Source organism: Chiloscyllium plagiosum, chromosome 20, assembly GCF_004010195.1.
Source record: "Chiloscyllium plagiosum isolate BGI_BamShark_2017 chromosome 20, ASM401019v2, whole genome shotgun sequence".
In the NCBI taxonomy this organism is placed as follows: Eukaryota; Metazoa; Chordata; class Chondrichthyes; order Orectolobiformes; family Hemiscylliidae; genus Chiloscyllium; species Chiloscyllium plagiosum.
This window is the reverse complement of record NC_057729.1, coordinates 30284651-30304137: the sequence shown is the minus strand read 5'-3', so window position 1 is coordinate 30304137 and position 19487 is coordinate 30284651. Positions and strand designations below refer to the sequence as shown.

At 39.7% G+C, this 19487-nt stretch overlaps 1 long non-coding RNA gene across 1 annotated transcript in view; it reads right to left on the bottom strand.

The window, feature by feature from the left end:
* Positions 1–8819: 8819 nt before the first annotated feature.
* LOC122560131 overlaps positions 8820–19487 on the bottom strand; it is a 38309-nt gene continuing 27641 nt past the window's right edge. The window contains exons 2-3 of the long non-coding RNA XR_006314655.1: positions 9693–10161; positions 8820–9007 (exon numbers count right to left, since the gene is read on the bottom strand). This is a non-coding gene — a long non-coding RNA (uncharacterized LOC122560131). The remainder of the gene's footprint in view (positions 9008–9692; positions 10162–19487) is intronic.

Genomic DNA, 19487 nt, shown 5'->3' with positions numbered 1-19487 from the left:
TAGACCAGAGACACCTAGTGGTTCAGGTACATAATGCTTTGAAAGTTGTGCCACAGGTAGACAGGGTGGTTAAGAAGGCATTCAGCATGCTTGCCTTCATTGCTCAGACCTTTGAGTATAGGAATTGGGATGTTGTGTTGAGATTATACAGGCCATTGGTGAAGTCTCTTCTGGAGTACTGTGTCCAGTTCTGTTCAGCCTGTTATAGGAAGAATACAGGTGTGCAATACTTTATCCAAAGCCCTTGGGGCCAGCTGGTTTTCAGAATTCTGAATTTTTCAGATATTGGAAGTGACGGTTTAATGGTGAAATTGAAGAATTTTTACTGAACAGCAGACATACCTGTGAGTACTACGAGAGCTGCGACAGAATTGATGCCTGCCAGTGCTGGGCCATGCCACCAAGTCACATCTGAGTGCTGAGGGTCAAGTGGGTGTGGAGATGGGTTAACTGTTGCACACCAAACAACCTAGTTAGGGAGAAAAAACCTTCACAAAAAGTATTTGGATTTCAGAGCTTTTCAAATTTTGGACAATGGATTGTGTGCCTACATTACTAATCTGGAGAGGGTTCAGAAAAGATTTACCAGGATGTTGCCAAGTATGATGGTTTGAGTTGTAAGAATAGGCTGGATAAGCTGAGACTTTTTTCTCTGGAGAGTGAGGGATGACTTTATAGAGATTTTTAAAAAGTCATGAGGGGAATATTTAAGGTGAATAGCAAAGGTCTTTTCTCTAAGGCGGGAGAGTTCAAAACTAGGGGGCATAATTTTTAAGATGAGAAGAGGAAGATTTAAAAAGGACATGAGGGGTAACCCTTTTACACAGAGTGGTTAGTGTGTGGAATGAACTTCCAGAGGAAGCGGTAGATGTGGGTAATGTTACAAATTTTAAAAGACATTTGGATGAGTACATGAATAAGAAATGTTTGGAGGGATTTGGGCCAAGTACAGGCAAGTGAGACCAGTTTAGTTTGGGAACGTGGTCAGCATGGACTAGTTGGACCGAAGGGTCTATTTCCAAGCTCTATGACTCTCTGTTAGAAGCAACAACAGAAATTGCTGGAAAATCTCAGATAGTCAAGCATCACCTATGAGAAGAAAGCAAAGTTAATGTTTCGGGTACGGAGGCCCTTCAGAACAGTTCTTTGGGGTTATTTTTGCATAAGTATTGGAGGACCGTTACTTATGCTGTAACATAAGATGGAGCACTTGCCATCAGATATTACATCATGTTTGGTTCCACGTGTGTGAGAGGAGTTGGCATCAACTTCAACACTGGAAAGCATGTGTTCCAAGACCTTTGCAAAGCCTTGTGCCAAGTTGGTGAGGAGCTCCTCTGCACTTTTTAACATTAACTGCAAGTTTTCAGGCAGACATTCCAATGCATTTTTAAAAAATTATTCTTGGGACATGGGCTTTTCTTCATCATTTATTGCCTGTTCCTTAACTGCCAAGAGAGCAGTTAAGAGTCAATCACATTGATGCAGCTCTGGAGTCACAGGCAAGCTGGACCAGTTAAGGATGACAAATTTCCATCCTGAAAAGATTTTAGTGAATTAGATGAGTTTTTAACGATAACTGTATCCTTAAACCTAATCTGCACATCTAAATCCCACATGTCCTTTTTCCCACAAAGTTATGAGTTACAAGATGCAAATGGAGTAAACATGCAACTCTGGTTCCACCATAGACTTGTGTGGGGTAATTTGCATATGGGATGTAGATGTGCAGATTAGGTTTAAGGATGCAGTCATCATTAATGGGTTTAACCTCAACACTGAACACAGCCTTAGCAATACACAGCATAGCAATCACCAGCACAATGCAATTAGAACATGCAGGTGAGCATCTGTCCCTCTGGATAATTCTTGCTAGCTCTGTGCGCCAATCTGTCCTGCAAGGAAAGTGATGTGTGTCAGTGAATGCATGCAATCTGTTGGCTAATATGGTTGTCATGGTTGAGTAGTTGGCAGTGTTTGCAACCTGAAAGATATGAATCTATAGCTTCAAGGGATGCTTAGTGTGTGAAGGTGAGGTGAAATTTCTGAATGTTAAGAATAATTTCTGATTACTAGATTGTTGATGGATGAGTGAGGGTGTGTAGTGATTGGAACTTTATCTAGGCTAGTGTTGCAATTGACAGGACACTGAATTGAATATGCATTTTCTGACCTTGACCACTTGTGCGGATCATCAAACTTCTTGTGGCACTGCAACCAAATCATCAGGACTTAACTTTTAGTGTTGACTTCTTTCATTATCTGCTCTCATTACCTTACAAGTTCTTTTCCTACCCCCAGACGGTAAACATCTATCTTCCTTTCCAACTGCTTCACTGAGGTCTCCAGTACAAAGGCCAAAAGTCTTGACTCCACTATCTCCAAAAATATCTGTCCCATAATCTTTCATTCTTTCTCAAGTCAATTCCTGCACTATTGCCACCAACTGCTATGACAAGAATGCACTTTAAGAGATACAGGGTAATTTTAATTAGTACAGACTAGCTTTAACTGTTGACAGCAAGATCAGAGTTTTTTGTGCTCAGAGGGTCATTAATCTACAGAATTTCCTTGGGCCATTTCATATATTCAAGTTGGAGTTAGATTTGATAGGGAAGGGATTTGATTGTTATGGAGAACTGTTGAGAAAATGGAGTTGAGGTCCCATTCAGATCAGTTACAGTCTTATCAAATGTTGAAGCAGGCTCATTGGCCTACTCCTAGCCTAATCTGTAGGTTTATATGTTTATATGTAAATTATGATTTTGGCCTTGCTGTTAATATTGCATACAGTGAATAGGATAGTTAGTGATGACTGAATATATGTGTTATTAACGCAATGTGCTCTCAACGTCAACTTGACAGCAATCCAAAGTTGCCCATTTGTTTGCTGTCTCTGATTCAGAAGTGTTTGTTTAGTCTTAATTCATTTCTCTGATTCAAGCTACAAAACAACACTTAAAATACTTTGAATACAGATACAGACATATTTCCTTGCTTGCTCATTTATCAGAGAATTCCTTTGGCTCAAGCAAGCAATTTTGCCTTGTATATACAAAGCTATCTATTTAATACATATATGGTTATTAATTCTGCCTTGTAAATAATGTGCATTACTATGGGGAACTCCAGATTAAAGAAGGAATTTCTTTTTTGGCTGTAATGCTCACAGCATATGGTCCAATGGCTAAATCTACCCTGTAGAAGTGCTTTGTCTAAAGAAGATACTCTCATTTCCTTGCCTTCATTAAAAGAAAAGATTTCTCTTTGGAAATAAATATTTTACAATGCATTATATTTGAGTTTGCTATTAAAATTCTTACCAATTCATTGGATGCAGTCAGTGTAAGTACCAGACAATACAAGTCAGCTACATTAAGAGTTGACTCTTGATTATTAGTTTTGTAAAGCCTGAAGAGTATCCTCCACATTGAGTCAGAAGTCACCTATTAATTTGCATATATATGAAAGCTGAAAGCTTGCTGTTGATAATAGATCAGAGTTCCGGTTCCAGATTTATACATAAATGATTAACTACAAGGTCCCATGCAAACCACCAGACAAAAGCAACAACTTGAATTCATTTAGTGCCTTGAACCACATTTGAGGGATGCAGTGCTCATGGAGGTAGAATAAGTTTCCAGTGTTTGGGAAGAATGAGGTGTGAAAGTAATTTAACAAAATGGCTTTAAAATCAAGGCATTCAAAGAGTGGGAGGCATTGTAAGTTGACAAGAATAGGACTTATTGGGATTAATACTGTGAAACAACTCAATACGAAGATTGATAGTCAAACAGGAAAGCATTAGAATTCCTGAAGAAGGGCTTATGCCCGAAACGTCGATTCTCCTGTTCCCTGGATGCTGCCTGACCTGCTGCGCTTTTCCAGCAACACATTTTCAGCTCTGATCTCCAGCATCTGCAGACCTCACTTTCTCCTCAAAGCATTAGAATAGTCAGGTCCAGAGGTAACAAAAATATTGTGGAGTGTTTTTGGCAGCAGAATATAGAATATCATGAAGATTGTTGGTTAGTGATCTTTGTGATGATGGGATTACTGTGTTGGAAGCTTAAGGTCAGATCAGATGCTGAAGATGTGAACAATCTGGTTCAATTTGAGACAATGGCAAGGGAGGATGATGAAATTGCTAGTGAGGGAACTGAGTTTATGCATTGAAAAGTCTTCCCTGGGGCACAAATGCTTGAGATACCCCAAGCAGGGTGGGAAGATGAACAATTGCCAAATATTCTCTGATTATGTCTGGGTATGTTGAACATTGAAGAAGAAGATTGAAATGGCATAGTGATGCCTGGTCAAGGTCACAGTGGGTGTAATGGGTGAATTGGATTAGAGCTGCTCCTGTGTTGTTGGTGTAATGGAAATATGTGCTGTAAACGTTGGTATGCAGGGAATACATGTATAAATCGGGGCAGCCAAACATGTTCAAGGACCAGAGACAAAAAAAATTGGGAGGGGAATTAGTTCACAAGATGGATGTGGGAGGGGGTGCCAAGATTTTTTTAAAAGACTGACTAATGACAACAGATTTGAAAAAGGATGGAAAATACCAAAGGAGAGGCAACCATTTACAATATTTGCTAGCACAAAGGCCAAATGTGGACTTTGATTTGTCATCAAGATGGTAAAAACAAGGACTGCTGATGCTGGAAACCAGAGTCTAGATTAAAGTGGTGCTGGAAAGGCACAGCAGGTCAGGCAGCATCTGAGGAGCAGGAAAATCGACATTTCGGGCAAAAGCCCTTCATCAGGATTTGTCATCAGTTTAGTGGGAATAAGATCAAGACAGCAGAATGTAAGCCTATGGTTTCCTAAGCAAGCTGAGCTCAGGCAGGGTAAGAAGAGAGAACACATAAGAAAAACAAAACAGGTTCATGTGGTTTCAGAGAGAACTAAGTTGTTTCAGTTTCTTGGACCAGATTTCTAGGACTTGACCTAGATACTGCAGTTTTGGTGAATCTGATACTTCCTTCTCAATGACTTGCCATGCAATAATGTTACACCCCAGTTGTCTTTGTGACGTTAGTAGCCGATGTTGTATTATTCTGGAGATACCAAAGTTTGGTTAGTATACTTTCGCACTAATAATGGTAGTGCATTGCAAGCAAATTGCAACACTGATGCAAAATATTGCAATTTAATAGTAGGCTGCATATCAATTTGCCTATTTTAGACAGCTTAATGGTGCCCAGAATTTTCTTGGTCAGAGACAGGAGAGCCAGATGTGGGAACCCCACGGCCCACTAAGGGTAACCTGACTTTTGTTGGCAATGGACCCCTGGTGGCGATGGTGCCACCAATGCACCTGGAAACACATACCCCACCAATACTTTTAACTTCCACACAATGTTTATATTACTTTGTGGGTTTCTCACATCATTTGAGAGCTGCAGCCTCAGGTCTGGACATTGCTGGCCACTGGGCTTCTAGAATGCCAAACCTATAATTGGCCCAGCAGCTTTTGAGGTGGGCTAACATCTTTAAATGGTTAGCAATCAGATGGTACTCTCCTAGTTGTCTGCCACTTGTGATATGCTGCCTGGGTCTTCATGCTGGCCAAAGCACATCTGCTTCCACTTTCAGCCTTGGTGGCAGAATCTCACCATCAATGACAAAATTCAATTCAGAATTTGCAGAAAAGTTGCAGCACTCGGGTTGGAGAAGCACTGAGTTAATTCCCAGAATTCTTTTTTTAAAAATTCAAATACTTAATTATAATCAAAAGACTGACCATAAGTTGAACTGGCCATTTACGTGATGCATTTACGGTCCAACATATATCAATTAATAACCAAATCAGCTCAATTTTAAATGTTAGCTCTTATTTAAAATTCATTATTGCTGACATGTAATAAATGTACACAACACTGAAATATTGTCCAAATGTAAATTTATAAATTTATGGAATGTTGGCATGAGTAATGATTATAACCTGTATTTCATTCCTAAATAACTTTATCTGACATTAATTTAGAACTTAATTGGATATTTTCTGCCAATTATAGTTGGGGAAAAGGTTATTATTAATATAAATTATTTAGCATTGTATAGATAACAAGGAATCTGATTCTAAGAGTCAATTCATAGAGCCTTTTTCAATTAGAATGATATATCCGGATGTAATTAGCCAGCAAAGTTACAATCAGAGCTTTTCTCTGCACTTTTGTGATAAAGTGACATTAATCAAGGTATTGAATAACTGATTTTTTTTCTCATGAAGTTAATCTAAAATGCCTTAGAACATTTTACTGTATCAAATGCAAGTTGTTGTTATGATTGCATTGAATTTGACTGCCTGTTTTAACAATGTTAATTAAATATCACTGAACCTGTTATCAAACTGTTCATCTTGGATGCAACAGAACAAGGGAAAAAATGAGTTTTCATTGATCAGAATAAATTATACTGTAGGAGGAAAGGGTATTCATTAGTTGACAAGTTGATTGTGATTGGTCAAGGTTTTGCCTTGAGAAAGCACCGACAAACTGTAGACTTATCAAGCCGTAGGATAATTTTGGTTCAGAGAGTGGGTTCTTGCATGCATGAATTATGTCACGGGCCCAACATGAGCTCAATCTTTATTTGTTTGTTACTGCCAATATTTGCACACTCAGTATTATTCAATAAGTGTAGTCTAGCCACAAAATCACATCCAATGGTAGACATTCTGCTTTCAGTTTTGGATGTATTTGTTTGTTGAGTCCTTGCATTTGACCTGATGAGTACAAGCTGAAACGCTTCGGCACAATGTCACCGTTTCCAACAATATTAAAGTTGCACATCAAATGACTGTACGTTAGTTAAATCTTGTTTGAATATTGTTGTTGTAGAAGAAATGGGTGATTTTACAGATTAAAGAATCTTGAAATATCAGCTTCTTTTATTGTGCCATGAAATTGCAACAAAAATAATCACATAGAAATTGTAACAGCTATACTAAATTTTTATCATTATCGCAACTGTGTGGATGAAACACAGAGTCAAAATCATTTCGTACAACACTCAAAAGTACATTTCTATGAAAAGAAACTTTCCTGACTGTGGAAATGGGGTATAGCTGGGGCTGGCTAGTGAGATGGTGGTAGGAGGGAAACTCCTACAGTAGCTTATTTTGGCTCCACGTATTGATATATATTGTATGTGTATACATTAAAACAACAAAGTAATGATCTTAACATGCCTAGAATTGTTAGCCCTGGAGACCTTCGATAACCATCAATAAATCCAAGGTGGACATCATAGACTTTTCTTGTTGTGGCCTTTTTTTTTCTTACCTATGGAGTCTAATATCTATTTTAAGCAACACCCATATCATTTAATAAAAATTAACAAATACATCAGGGAATCGATGCACCTGTAGTTTGGGGCCAAACCATGTCTAAATTGGTAACCGTTAGGTCTGTATTACGTGCATAAAGCTATTTCACACATAACAAATTTCCACTCTTTTATGGAACTAATTGGCATAGGAAATGGGCTCTAAATTTGAATATTGCATCAAAGTGGCATCCACCAATATAATGGCAACAAGCTACAGGACGGCTGGATTCCAGTTTGTGTTGACTGCCTTACTTGCTCTGGCAGTCTTTAATTAAGTCTCGGCGGGGAGACTATTGTCATCCAGGATGTTTGAATGACGTTCCGGTCAGGTAAATTACCCTTCGCAAATTTGGGCCGCATGTTGGTTCAGGCCGCTTTGTTATTTTGGGTTCATTTACTGCTGCCACATTAGCCAAGCCAGCGGTGTTTTTAAAGGGGCTATGGGATGCTGACACAGAGCAAAAATAACACCATACCACTGTGAAGCTCGGGGGCTAGTCCTTCTAGTTCCACGTTAAAACAATGGCCTGCTGTCTGTACGCGTTGCCCCTCGCCCCAAGTAGCTGCCTCCTGCTGGTATCGTTACAAACTCCCGGCAATGGATCGGCAATATGAGGCTGACACATGGACTTCCAGGGCACTACTTCAGGCTGCTGCAACAGCTAGTGAAGACCAGGACTGGTTATGGGTATTTCAACTCAATTCTCTGAACAACCTTGGCTGTCAAAGGCCAAATACCGGAAGATGCTATCGCCCAAATTACTGTGACATTTCTCTCTCCCACACAAGGACAGGCACTGACGCCTGCGCCGAAATTTCACACGAAAGTACTGGCATTGCACGATTAATTTGGCTAACCGAAAATCCTCCATAAAAAAAAATAGGCCTGGATAGCTGTGGAGGCACAGAACACGAAAATCTCAAACAGGAAAACTTTCTGAAGCAGTTTACTTTTTTTGTGTGTTGAACTACAAACACTAATACGAAAGAATACTGCGGCATATCACGAAACCTAACACGTTGTACATCTTTAACATTAAGTTCCGGAATGCGAAATCGCCTCATTATACATTTTGAACAGTAACAATACATGTTGTATGATTTGAACAGCATGGTGTTAAATAGCATGGTGTAACACACGATACACAAGTATTGAACAACTCATTGCAGTGGACTTTTTGCCAGTCAAACATATCATTTTCCTATGCTTTCCATAAACAATCTGTTACTCTCTGCTTTCTGGGCCATTTTTTCAGCTTTGGCCATTCCCAGGAATTCCCTCAAAAGGTGAAATGTGAGGTCAAGAGAGTTAGGCTTTGAGCTGTATCGTTTTGACCGATCCATGTCGCCGTTGTCTTCCTGATGTTCTCCGGCGCCCTGGCTGTTTAAAACGAGGTATCCTGGAGTAACCAGGGATAGCTCTTGCCTTTGCACCATGGTCTTTGGGTCATCAGGAGATGCTTTGAACAGGTTCTGGTGAATTGGAAGGCGAAGGCTGTGATCCCATGGCTGCAGGTCCAGCCCTGGCTCTGCACTGCTGTAGGAGTCAAATCGGTGACTGTTCATTATCGGATGCGACTCTTTCGCGGGAAGAAAACCGAGCACAAATAGGGATGTTGCCAAGACTAGTTTATTCATCCTGACAAGCTGTCAAGCTAGGTCTGGGATTCTAAAAATACAAAAAAAAAACAAAGAATCTCTCAAGCACAAAGGCAATGGCATTGTCTTGTGCTCGTCAAAGTTAGATGAGATAAACAGAATTACACAAAGGCACTTTAGTTCCTCTAGTAAACCCAATAGACTCCCGTCTCTGTTTCAGTCGAGCACCGCCGTTACGGATTCAGTTCTGATAAGGTAATTATTAACAGAAAACCTTTCAGCCATTGTAACTGAATATTATTCCTTTTCTCCGGACTAAATAATTTATGTCCTTACCTGTTAGCAAAAATTCGTTTTTCAAATCATTATAGGATACAAATTTCAAATGTTATTAATCGTTCAGTTTATCTGTTCTCAAACTGATGGCAAACAACGCCCATTGCAGTAATTGATATTTGGAATATCTGAAAAGTATATCCTTTAACCGAATTCGCTAGCACAGTAAGAAAACGAAAACAAACAGCTGGGAACTATTGTTACATGGTAATTGAAACACTAGAAGTTTCTGTGTGCAATGTCTTTGACAATAGATTTTACATTTGCAAATACAGCGTGGGGTTTGTTAAGAAATCAGAGACAGATCGTTAGACTGTCTGGTACATTGTTTTCATACTAACTCGCATTTAGCTCAGCAGTTTTCTGGTTTTGCAAATATCACTCATAAAATCCTATGGCTGTATTCATGATTAACTTACAGTGCTGACTTCGAGAGTTATTGAATATTCTTGACTGATTTCCCTCTCAATCCAAGTTCTGGAAGGATGTGATTCCAAATGGGCAGCAGCAGAATTGCGACATTTATATAGAAGTAAAGTGCTACAACTTTCGCAATGTCTTTGAGCTTGTGTCCCAAGTGAAAGTAATGCGTGCTAGAGCGTAGAAATCAAGGCATTCCCTAAGTGACTTTTGCCATTTCTAAATGAGTTTAGCTAACAGTGACGCCAATCAAATGGCGGAGTTCGTGGTCCTTGACGTAAGAATACGTTTCCCGGTTGTCGAGTTGCAAAATTCACTGTTCTGATTATTTTCACTGCAGTTCCCTATGGATGGGATGAATTGGAAGATGAAAAATGTCTGATCGGACAGCGGCGGCGGGTTGAGTGCTGTCCATGGTCCTGAAAGGGGTCGATTGCCGTTATGGTCAGTTTGAAGGCTAGCCTTCATCTGAAAATAGAAAATGAAACATAAAACCTTAAAGAACATAGAGAGAGCTTTAAATATTGTTGGAAATCAGCACGACCCAACGTTTGGGTGGTGCTGATGATATTAAAGCAGATAGGGTTTCACTTTCTATTCCAAGATCCGACTCTCTTGCAAGTTCAGATGCTCCATGCGCTGGGACTAAATTGTTATGTTTTCCTTGCCCCACGCTCCACCTTTCACCCCTCCCGCCCCCCCCCCCCCTCCCCCCAACAACTTCTCCGTTTTAATCCTCACATCAGATTCCAGCAGTCCGTATATTTTTCCAAACACATTGGAATGCAACTAACAAAAGGGAAGGAACCAACAGCTTGGAACAAACAGACTGAAATAATTAAACACAATAACCATAATTGCTGAAGTAAGACAATTGCTCCGTACAGGGGTAGAATTCCCAATCCTAGAAATGACAGGATTCTTCGAGTTGTCTGAGCACCGGGACACTGTCACAGGAATCAATAAAAATAACTTCTTCAGAAAAATTAAACTGAGAAAAAAATAAATTTAAAGTTAATATGTCACATCATAATTGTGAGATGACCAGAACATGAAAGTATATTTAATTAAGAGTACAATAGAATTGCTTTGAAACGACTTTAGCGAATGAAAGCTACCTCTATCCAGTTTGTTTTATAGAGTCATAGAGATGTACAGCATGGAAACAGACCCTTCAGTCCAACCCATCCATGCTGACCAGATATCCCAAACCAATCTAGTCCCACTGCCAGCACCTGGCCCATATCCCTCCAAACACTTCCTATTCATATACCCATCCAAATACCTCTTAAATGTTGCAATTGTACCAGCCTCCACCACTTCCTATGGCAGCTCATTCTGTACACGTCCCATCCACTGTGTGAAATGGTTGCCCCTTAGGTCTCTTTTATATCTTTCCCCTAAACCTATGCCCTCTAGTTCTGGACTCCCCAACCTCAGGGAAAAGACTTTGCCTATTTACCCGATCCATGCCACTTATAATTTTGTAAACCTCTATAAGGTCACCCTTCAGCCTCCAATGCTCCAGGGAAAACAGCCCCAGCCTGTTCAGCCTCTCCCTATAGCTCAAATCCTCCAACCCTGGCATCATCCTTGGAAATCATTTCTGAGCCCTTTCAAGTTTCACAACATCTTTCCGATAGGAAGGAGACCAGAATTGCATGCAATATTCCAACAGTGGCCTAACCAATGAACTGTACAGCTGTAACATGACCTCCCAACTCCTGTACTCAATACTCTGACCAATAAAGGAAAGCATACCAAACAACTTCTTTACTATCCTATCTACCTGTGACCCACTTTCAAGGAGCTATGAACCTGCACTCCAAGGTCGCTTTGTTCAGCAACACTCCCTAGGACCACTGGTCACAGGCCTCCAGTCTGAAAAACAACTCTTCACCACCACCCTCTGTCTTCTACCTTTGAGCCTTCTTGGGGTTACTTGGGCTACAGGCCAGGAGCAAGTGCAGATGTAATAATTATTATTTCACTAGCCTTTATCCAATTCTGCTAGAACTATGCAGCCAGAATTTGTGTTCTATATGATTCCAACCAGTCAATGACTTGCATTGACTTCAGATTTGCTAGGATTCCTTGATGCATTTAATTCCAAGAACAATCTTTCTCACCTCACCTCTTGAGTTCAACACTTTTTTTAGACCAAATCAGTAACTGAACCATGGACCTTAATGACAGAACTCAAACTGAGCAGTGGTGTGTTATTAGTCTGTAAGTGCCACTCAACAGAACTGTTGATTACACTTTCCATTATTTTGCTGGGATTGAGAGTAGACTGATGAAGCAGCAATTAGTCAGATTGGATTTGTCTTGCATTTGATAGACAGGACATATCTGGATTGTTTTCCAATTTACCAGGTAAATGCAATTGCTGCAATTGTACTGGATTGGTTAGTGACAACTAATTCTTGAGCACAAATCTTTAGTACTACTGCCATAATGCTGTCAGGACGAATCACTTTTCCTGAGTTTCATACCTTCAGCCATTACTTGGTATTCTATTATGTAGGGACATATAATAGGGAGACTAGCCAAGAGGGAAAAGGAAGCATTCATATGGGCTAGGCAACTGAGGACAGATGAAGCTTTGGAAGAATATCAGGAATGTAGGATTAATCTGAAAAGAGGAATTAAGGAGGCCAAAAGGGGTCATGAGATATCTTTAGCAAACGGGGTTGAGGAAAATCCCAACGGCTTTTATTGATATATAAGGACCAAGAGAGTAAGCAGAGAATGGGTTGGCCCACTCAAGGACAAAGAAGAAAAGTTATGCATGGAGTCAGAGAAAATGAGTGTGATTCTTAACAAGTATTTTACATCAGAATTCACTGATGGATGTTGAGGTTAGGGATGGATGTTTGAGTACTCTAGATGAAGTCAGCATAAGGAGGGAGGAAGTGTTGGGTATTCTAAAAGGCATTAAATGAGTGTGATTCTTAACAAGTATTTTACATCAGAATTCACTGATGGATGTTGAGGTTAGGGATGGATGTTTGATTACTCTAGGTGAAGTCAGCATAAGGAGGGAGGAAGTGTTGAGTATTCTAAAAGGCATTAATTTGGACAGATCCCCAGGTCTGGATGGAATCTATCCTAGGTTATGGAGGGAAGTGCAAGAGGAAATAGCTGGGGCCTTAACAGATATCTTTGCAGCGTCCTTGAACATGGGTGATGTCCCGGAAGACTGGAGAATTGCTAATGTTGTCCCCTTGTTTAAGTAGGGTAGCAGGGAGAATCCAGGTAATTATAAATCACTGAGCCTGATGTCAATAGTAGGGGAGCTGCTGTGGAGAAGATACTGAGGGATAGGATCTATTCCCATTTGGAAGAAAATTGGCTTATCAGTGATTGGCAACATGGTTTTGTGCAGGGAAGGTCATGTCTTACCAACTTAATATTTGAGGCAGTGACAAAGTTGACTGATGAGGGAAGGGCAGTAGATGTCATAAACATGGACTTCAGTAAGGCATTTGATAAAGTTCTCCAAGGCTGATGGAGAAAGTGAAGTCACATGGGGTCCAGGATGTACTAGCTAGATGGATAAAAAACTGGCTGGGCAACAAGAGACAGAGTTTCTCAAAATGGAGAACTGTGACCAGTGGTGTTCCAGAGGAATTGGTGCTGGGACCACTGTTGTTTGTGATACTTGGAGGAAGGTATAGGTGGACTGATTAGCAAGTTTGAAGATGACACTAAGATTGGTGGAGTAGCAGATAGTGAAGGAGATGGTCAGAAAATTCAGCAGAATATAGATAGATTGGAGAGTTGGTAGCAGATAGTGAAGGAGGTGGTCAGAAAATTCAGCAGAATATAGATAGATTGGAGAGTTGGGCAGAGACATGGCAGATGGAGTTCAATCCGGGCAAATGTGAGGTGATGGATTTTGGAAGATTCAATTTCAGAGCGAACTATACAGTACGTGGAAAAGTCCTGGGGAAAATTGATATACAGAGCGATCTGGGTGTTCCAGTCCATTGTTCCCTGAAGGTGGTAATACAAGTCAATAGAGTGGTCAAGAAGGTATACGGTATGTTTTCCTTCATCAGGCAGGATATTGAGTACAATTGTTGGCAGGTCATGTTACAGTTGTATAAGATTTTAGTTCGGCCACATTTGGAATACTGCATACAGTTCTGGTCGCCACATTACCAAAAGGATGTGGATGCTTTGGAGAGGGTGCAGAAGAGGTTCACCGGGATGCTGCCTGGTATGGAGGGCCCTAGCTATGAGGAGAGTTTGAGTAGATTAAGGTTATTTTCATCACAAAGATGGTTTTTGAGGGGGACCTGATTGAAGTCTACAAAATCATGAGAGATACAGACAGGGTGGATAGCAATAAGCTTTTTCCCAGAGTGGTGGACTCTGACAGGGGTCATGAGTTCAAAATGAGAGGAGAAAAGTTTAAGGGAGATATGCATAGAAAGTTCTTTACGCAGAAGGTGGTGGACTCCTGGAATGCGTTGCCAGCAGAGACGGTAAAGCCGGGCATGTTAGCATCATTTAAGATGTATCTAGACAATTATATGAATCAGCATGGAGCAGAATGATACTGATTCTTAGAAAAAAGGCAACAGGCTTAGATAGAGGATCTGGATCAGCACAGGCTTGGAGTGCTGAAGGGCCTGTTTCTGTGCTGTAATTTTCTTTATTCTTTGTTCTTTGACACCCTGGTCCAGTCCTCTTCACTCCCAACACCACCCTGACAAACCTATGGCACCTTCCCCTGCAACAACAGAAGGTATAATACCTGCCCATTTACTCCCTTCCTCCTTGGTATTCAAGGACCCAAACACACCTTGCAGGTGCAGCACTTTACCTGCACTGCACTCAATCTAGTCTACTGCATTCACTGCTTGACATTAGGAAACAAAGCATAGAATGGCTAACCGTTTTGCAGAATATCTATGTTTTGTCCACAAAAAAAACCATGAGCTTCCAGTTGCTTGCCACTTCAACACACCACTGTGTTCCCTGTCCAACACCTCTATCTCAGGCTTGCTGTAGTGGTCTAGCAAACCACAGTCCAAGCTGTAATGTCAGCACCTCATTTTCTGCTTGGGAAGTCTACAGCCTTCTGGACTCAATATCAAGTTCAACAATTTTAGGGCTTGAGGTTCCTTCTCTCATGTCCTTACTCCAACACCAACACACCAGGCCTTGTTATCATGTGGTCTGCTATTACACACCAACCGTTATTGGCCACTTAATTAGTAGCCATTAATTCCCCAGGCCTGACCACTCCTTTAACTGTCCAGCTGTTCTTCTCTCTCTTTGGGCTATATCTTCAACTATTATTTACTCCTTAACCCCTCCCCCAACCTTATCTTCTGCATAAAAAACAACTTCTTCCTAGCTACCATCAATTCTGAGGAAAGGTCACTAGACCTGAAACATTAATTCTGATTTCTCTCCAGATGCTGCCAGACCTGCTGAGCTTTTCTAGCAATTTCTGGTTTTGCTTCTGATTTCCAGCATCTGTAGTTCTTTTGGTTTTTATTCTGTCTATTGTATGCTGCTTCTGCAGTTGAGCATACGTAAAATCCTGTTTTCTAGCTTTGAGTCTTCATTGAGCTGCTCCTGATTGATTCTTACATTTCTCATTGAATCAGGGTTGGTTCCCTGACTTGTTTGTAATATTAGAATGAGCAATATGATGAGCCATGAGGTTACAGACTGTGGTTTAATACAGTTCTGTTATTGATGATGGTCTACAACATCTCCTTAATGCCCAGTTTCTAGATCTGTTTGAATCTATCTGCCACACAACACAATGGAGAGTGTCCTCAGAATTAAGATAGGACTTTGGCTTCTCAAAGGCAGCATGTTGATTTCTCCTATCAACACTGTTATAATTAGATTCATTTGTGAGAGCTGAATTGGTGAGGATGACGTCCCTCCTGTTACAGACCCAGTTTAAATGTATCCCTTATATATCATTTAGGACTTAGCCAGCCCAATTAGTACTGGTGTTGTCAAACTAGTCTTGGTGTTGAATATTGAGGTATTTCCATACAGAATACATTCTATGCTTTTCTGTGTCTTGATCCTTTGTCCAAGTGATGTTCACAAAGATGAGCACTGAATAAGCAGCTCAGAGAAGGCAGCAGATTGGAGTCAGCAGGAGATTTTCTTGTCAATGTTTGTCCTGAGACTTCATGATACAATGTTGTGGATTCCCAAGGCAATTCCCTTCCATCAATGTACCACAATGTGCCACCTCTGGGGAATTGTCCTACTGGTAGGATTGGAAATACTCGGGGATGGAGATGGAGAAGATTGAGACATTGATAGTGAGGAATAATACAGTGAGTATGACTACGTGAGGTTTTTGCTTGATTATTCTGCAGAACAACTCTCCCAACCTTGGCACTAATGAGGTCCAGTTTTGCAGATCAACTATGGTTGGGTTTCCTTTATCATTATCATCTTGGGTCATCTATCCAGTTTTATTCTCATTTAACTTTTTGATAGTGGTATGACATAAATGAATGAAATGCTAAGCCAGAGGTAGTTGAAAAGCTATTACATTGTTGTTGAACTGGGAAATTGGTTGAGTGGCAGACAAAGAAAGTAGGGATAATGAGCGTGTATTTAACTTGGCAGGATTTGACCAGTGATATCTCAAAGATTTGGGTTAGAGCCTCAATTATTCTCATTATTTACTAAGAACTTGGATAATGGCATAGAAAATCACATCTACAAATTTGGTGGTGACACATTGTTAGGTGGCATTGTAGACAGTGTAGAAAATAGCATAAAATTACAAAAGGATATTGATAAAGGTGAATGGGCCAAAGTGTGATAGATGGAGTTCAAAATAAGCAAGTATGAGATTAGCCACTCTGGACAAAAAAGGAAAGATCAGGATACTTTCTAGATGGTATGAATTTAAATACAGTGGAAAGAAAATCCAAAGAAACTCAGAGATACAGGTGCACAGATCTTTAAAATGCCACGAACAGATACAGAAGATAATCAAGAAAGCTAATGGAATGTTGGTCTTCATATTTAGAAGACTGAAATTTAAGGATGAAGTTATGTTGCAGTTATACAAAGTTCTGGTCAGACCCCTCTTGGAATATTGTGAACAGTACTCTGGGCACCACACCTTAGTAAAGATATATTGGCCTTGGAGGAAGTATAGTATGGATTTACAAGAATAGTATCTGCATGTCTGTGGTTAAGTTATGAAGAGAGGCATTGTCTGAGAATTAGGGCCAGGCCATTCAGGAGAGATGTTTCACACACAGGCAGAAGTAGATATTTGGAAATCACTTCCATAAATGACAGTGGATGCTGGATCAATTATTACTTTTAAATCTGAGATAAATCATTTATTTGTTCAGCAATGATATTAAGGAATCTTAAAGGCTAAAGAAATGTATATGGAATTAGGCAACAGATCAGCGATGATCTCATTGATTGGCAGAACAGGCTCAAGGAACCAAATGGTCTATTCCCGTTCCCATGATACTATGTTCCTATATTTCTATGAGCCACATGTAGGCCAGACTAGGTGAGGACAACAGATTTCCTTCCCTAAAGTTCTGGCGAACCTAATGCACCTAGTTTCCTAGTATACCAAATTAAATTTTAATGGTCACCATTATTGAAAATAGTTTATTTTATTCCAGATTTATTCATTAATTGCTACTCATTAGATTAAACACCAGAGTATCAATTACACCTAAAGCTCTTTGTATTTTTGAAGGGTATGAAGAAAAAGATCTCGACAGAATGCTAATTTCAATAAACTAAGCTTTCGCATCATGTGACTTGATAAATTATGCAGTAATGTTTACCTATAAAACAGATGTAAAGGTTAAAGTAAATATAAAGAATAGATGATAGTCAATTATTGGAATCTGCTTTATTTAAAGATAGTGAACACTTTTTAAAAAAATCATATTACCTTACAAACGTTTTTGCAGAAAAACAACCTCCTGCACAATAATATTTTAATCACTATTTAAACTGTCAGTCCTGAAGATCTCCTCATTCTGTACTCAAATAAATGCTTCAGTGAGCTTCCGCCCCCACAGTAATGACCATTTGCTCAGAATATCACTCCTCAAAAGATTAATTGAGCAAACAAATCATACAAAGGGCCATTCAGGTAGTTACAAAAAAATATTTTATTTATTTTCATGAGTTGCTTTGAATATGATGATTAAAACAGGACAATGTTTTACAGGACTCAACCTCAGTGCATTTTCTTGCAAGTATATGTTTCATAATTTCAAAATGTAACATATTTCCATGGACTCTATTATTGTAAGATTGACATTTGATAGATAACAATTCTTGACTTTACATTATACTTTTTTCTGTTGTACACTTTTAACGATTCTTTTGTAACATTGTTAAGGATTTCCTCCATTACTGTCAAACCTACTATTACTTCAACTCAATTTTGATCGTAGTATGGATTTCTACCACTCACTATTTCCTTTTTATTCCTGCTCACTGCAAAGCTGTCAGAAATTACTATGACTGATAATTTGCTGAATCAATTTAGTTTTCTGCCACCTACCTATGTGGCCTACTACACAACACCGTCAACTGCACTTTGTCTCTTGGCTTTTCCATTTTGACAATATGAATAGATTTTTTTAACCCCTTGAAGATCAATAAGTGGGATCCTTGAAGTCAACACCTGAACATCTGAAACATGTAAATTCTCCTGTCTTTGAACTGATTATTGGATCATCCATCCTCCTGCCCTTGTTCTTATACACTGGTGTTCCGTGTACCTCAAGGAGTAAACTTGCTCTAAATGACACTCAAGTCAGTACAGAATATTGTTTTCTAATCTCATGCATTTAAATCAAACTTTGGGGTCTTTATTCACCTTCCTCTGTTCCAAGTGGGTCTATTATATGAGATACATCCTTATGGTCAAATCCCTATTTGATTTCACATCTATCTCCATAACCTACTCTCGTCCATTTTCTTCCAAGAGTAGTCATATTTTAAGATGTTAAACTCCAGAATTTCTTCTCTGAACATCTCCCCAGTTCTATCTCTTTCCCTTTTTAAGGTATTCCTTTAAACCTACTTTTCAGAAAAGCTTTTGGTTGCCTATCTTAGTATATCTGTTAATAATTTAGGTTTGATCACATTTTTGTGGAACACCTTGTATTATTTTACCATGTTCAAGGCATGATATAAATCACAGGTATTGTTCATAGACCTAGAAAGAGAGAAGAAGGATAGGGTTAACAGAGAGATGAGTGACAGTTTAAAACAGAATCACATAGCCCTGCAAATATTTGAGACAGGATATTCAATGAGAACTCAAAAGAAAGATAAGGTGCCTCATGAAATTTCGGGAAAAAGCACTTGCTTCACTAGTTGTAACCATCCGAAAACATTCTCTCTCTCTATCTTTGCTGCTTCCAGGACAGGTACTCTTAAGGCATGGGTCTTGTAGAGGTCGTGGTTACCTTCATGTGCTTGCCTGCTTCTTGGTATTACATCTTAGCTTGCCCTGCAAGAAAGAAACGGAGTTTGTTGCTGCACAATTTGCTGAAAAGTTGAGAAGGTGTCTGTATTTTTTTGCTCATCCATGGGATGTGATTGTCCAGCCCTGGTTACCTTTGAGAAAGATATAGTGCACTGTCTTCTTGAACCTCTGCAGTCCATTTGGTGTAGATACATCCATAATACTGTTATGATAGGAGTACCAGAATTTTAGGTAAAAACAATGACTGCAGATGCTGGAAAACAGATTCTGGATTAGTGGTGCTGGAAGAGCACAGCAGTTCAGGCAGCAT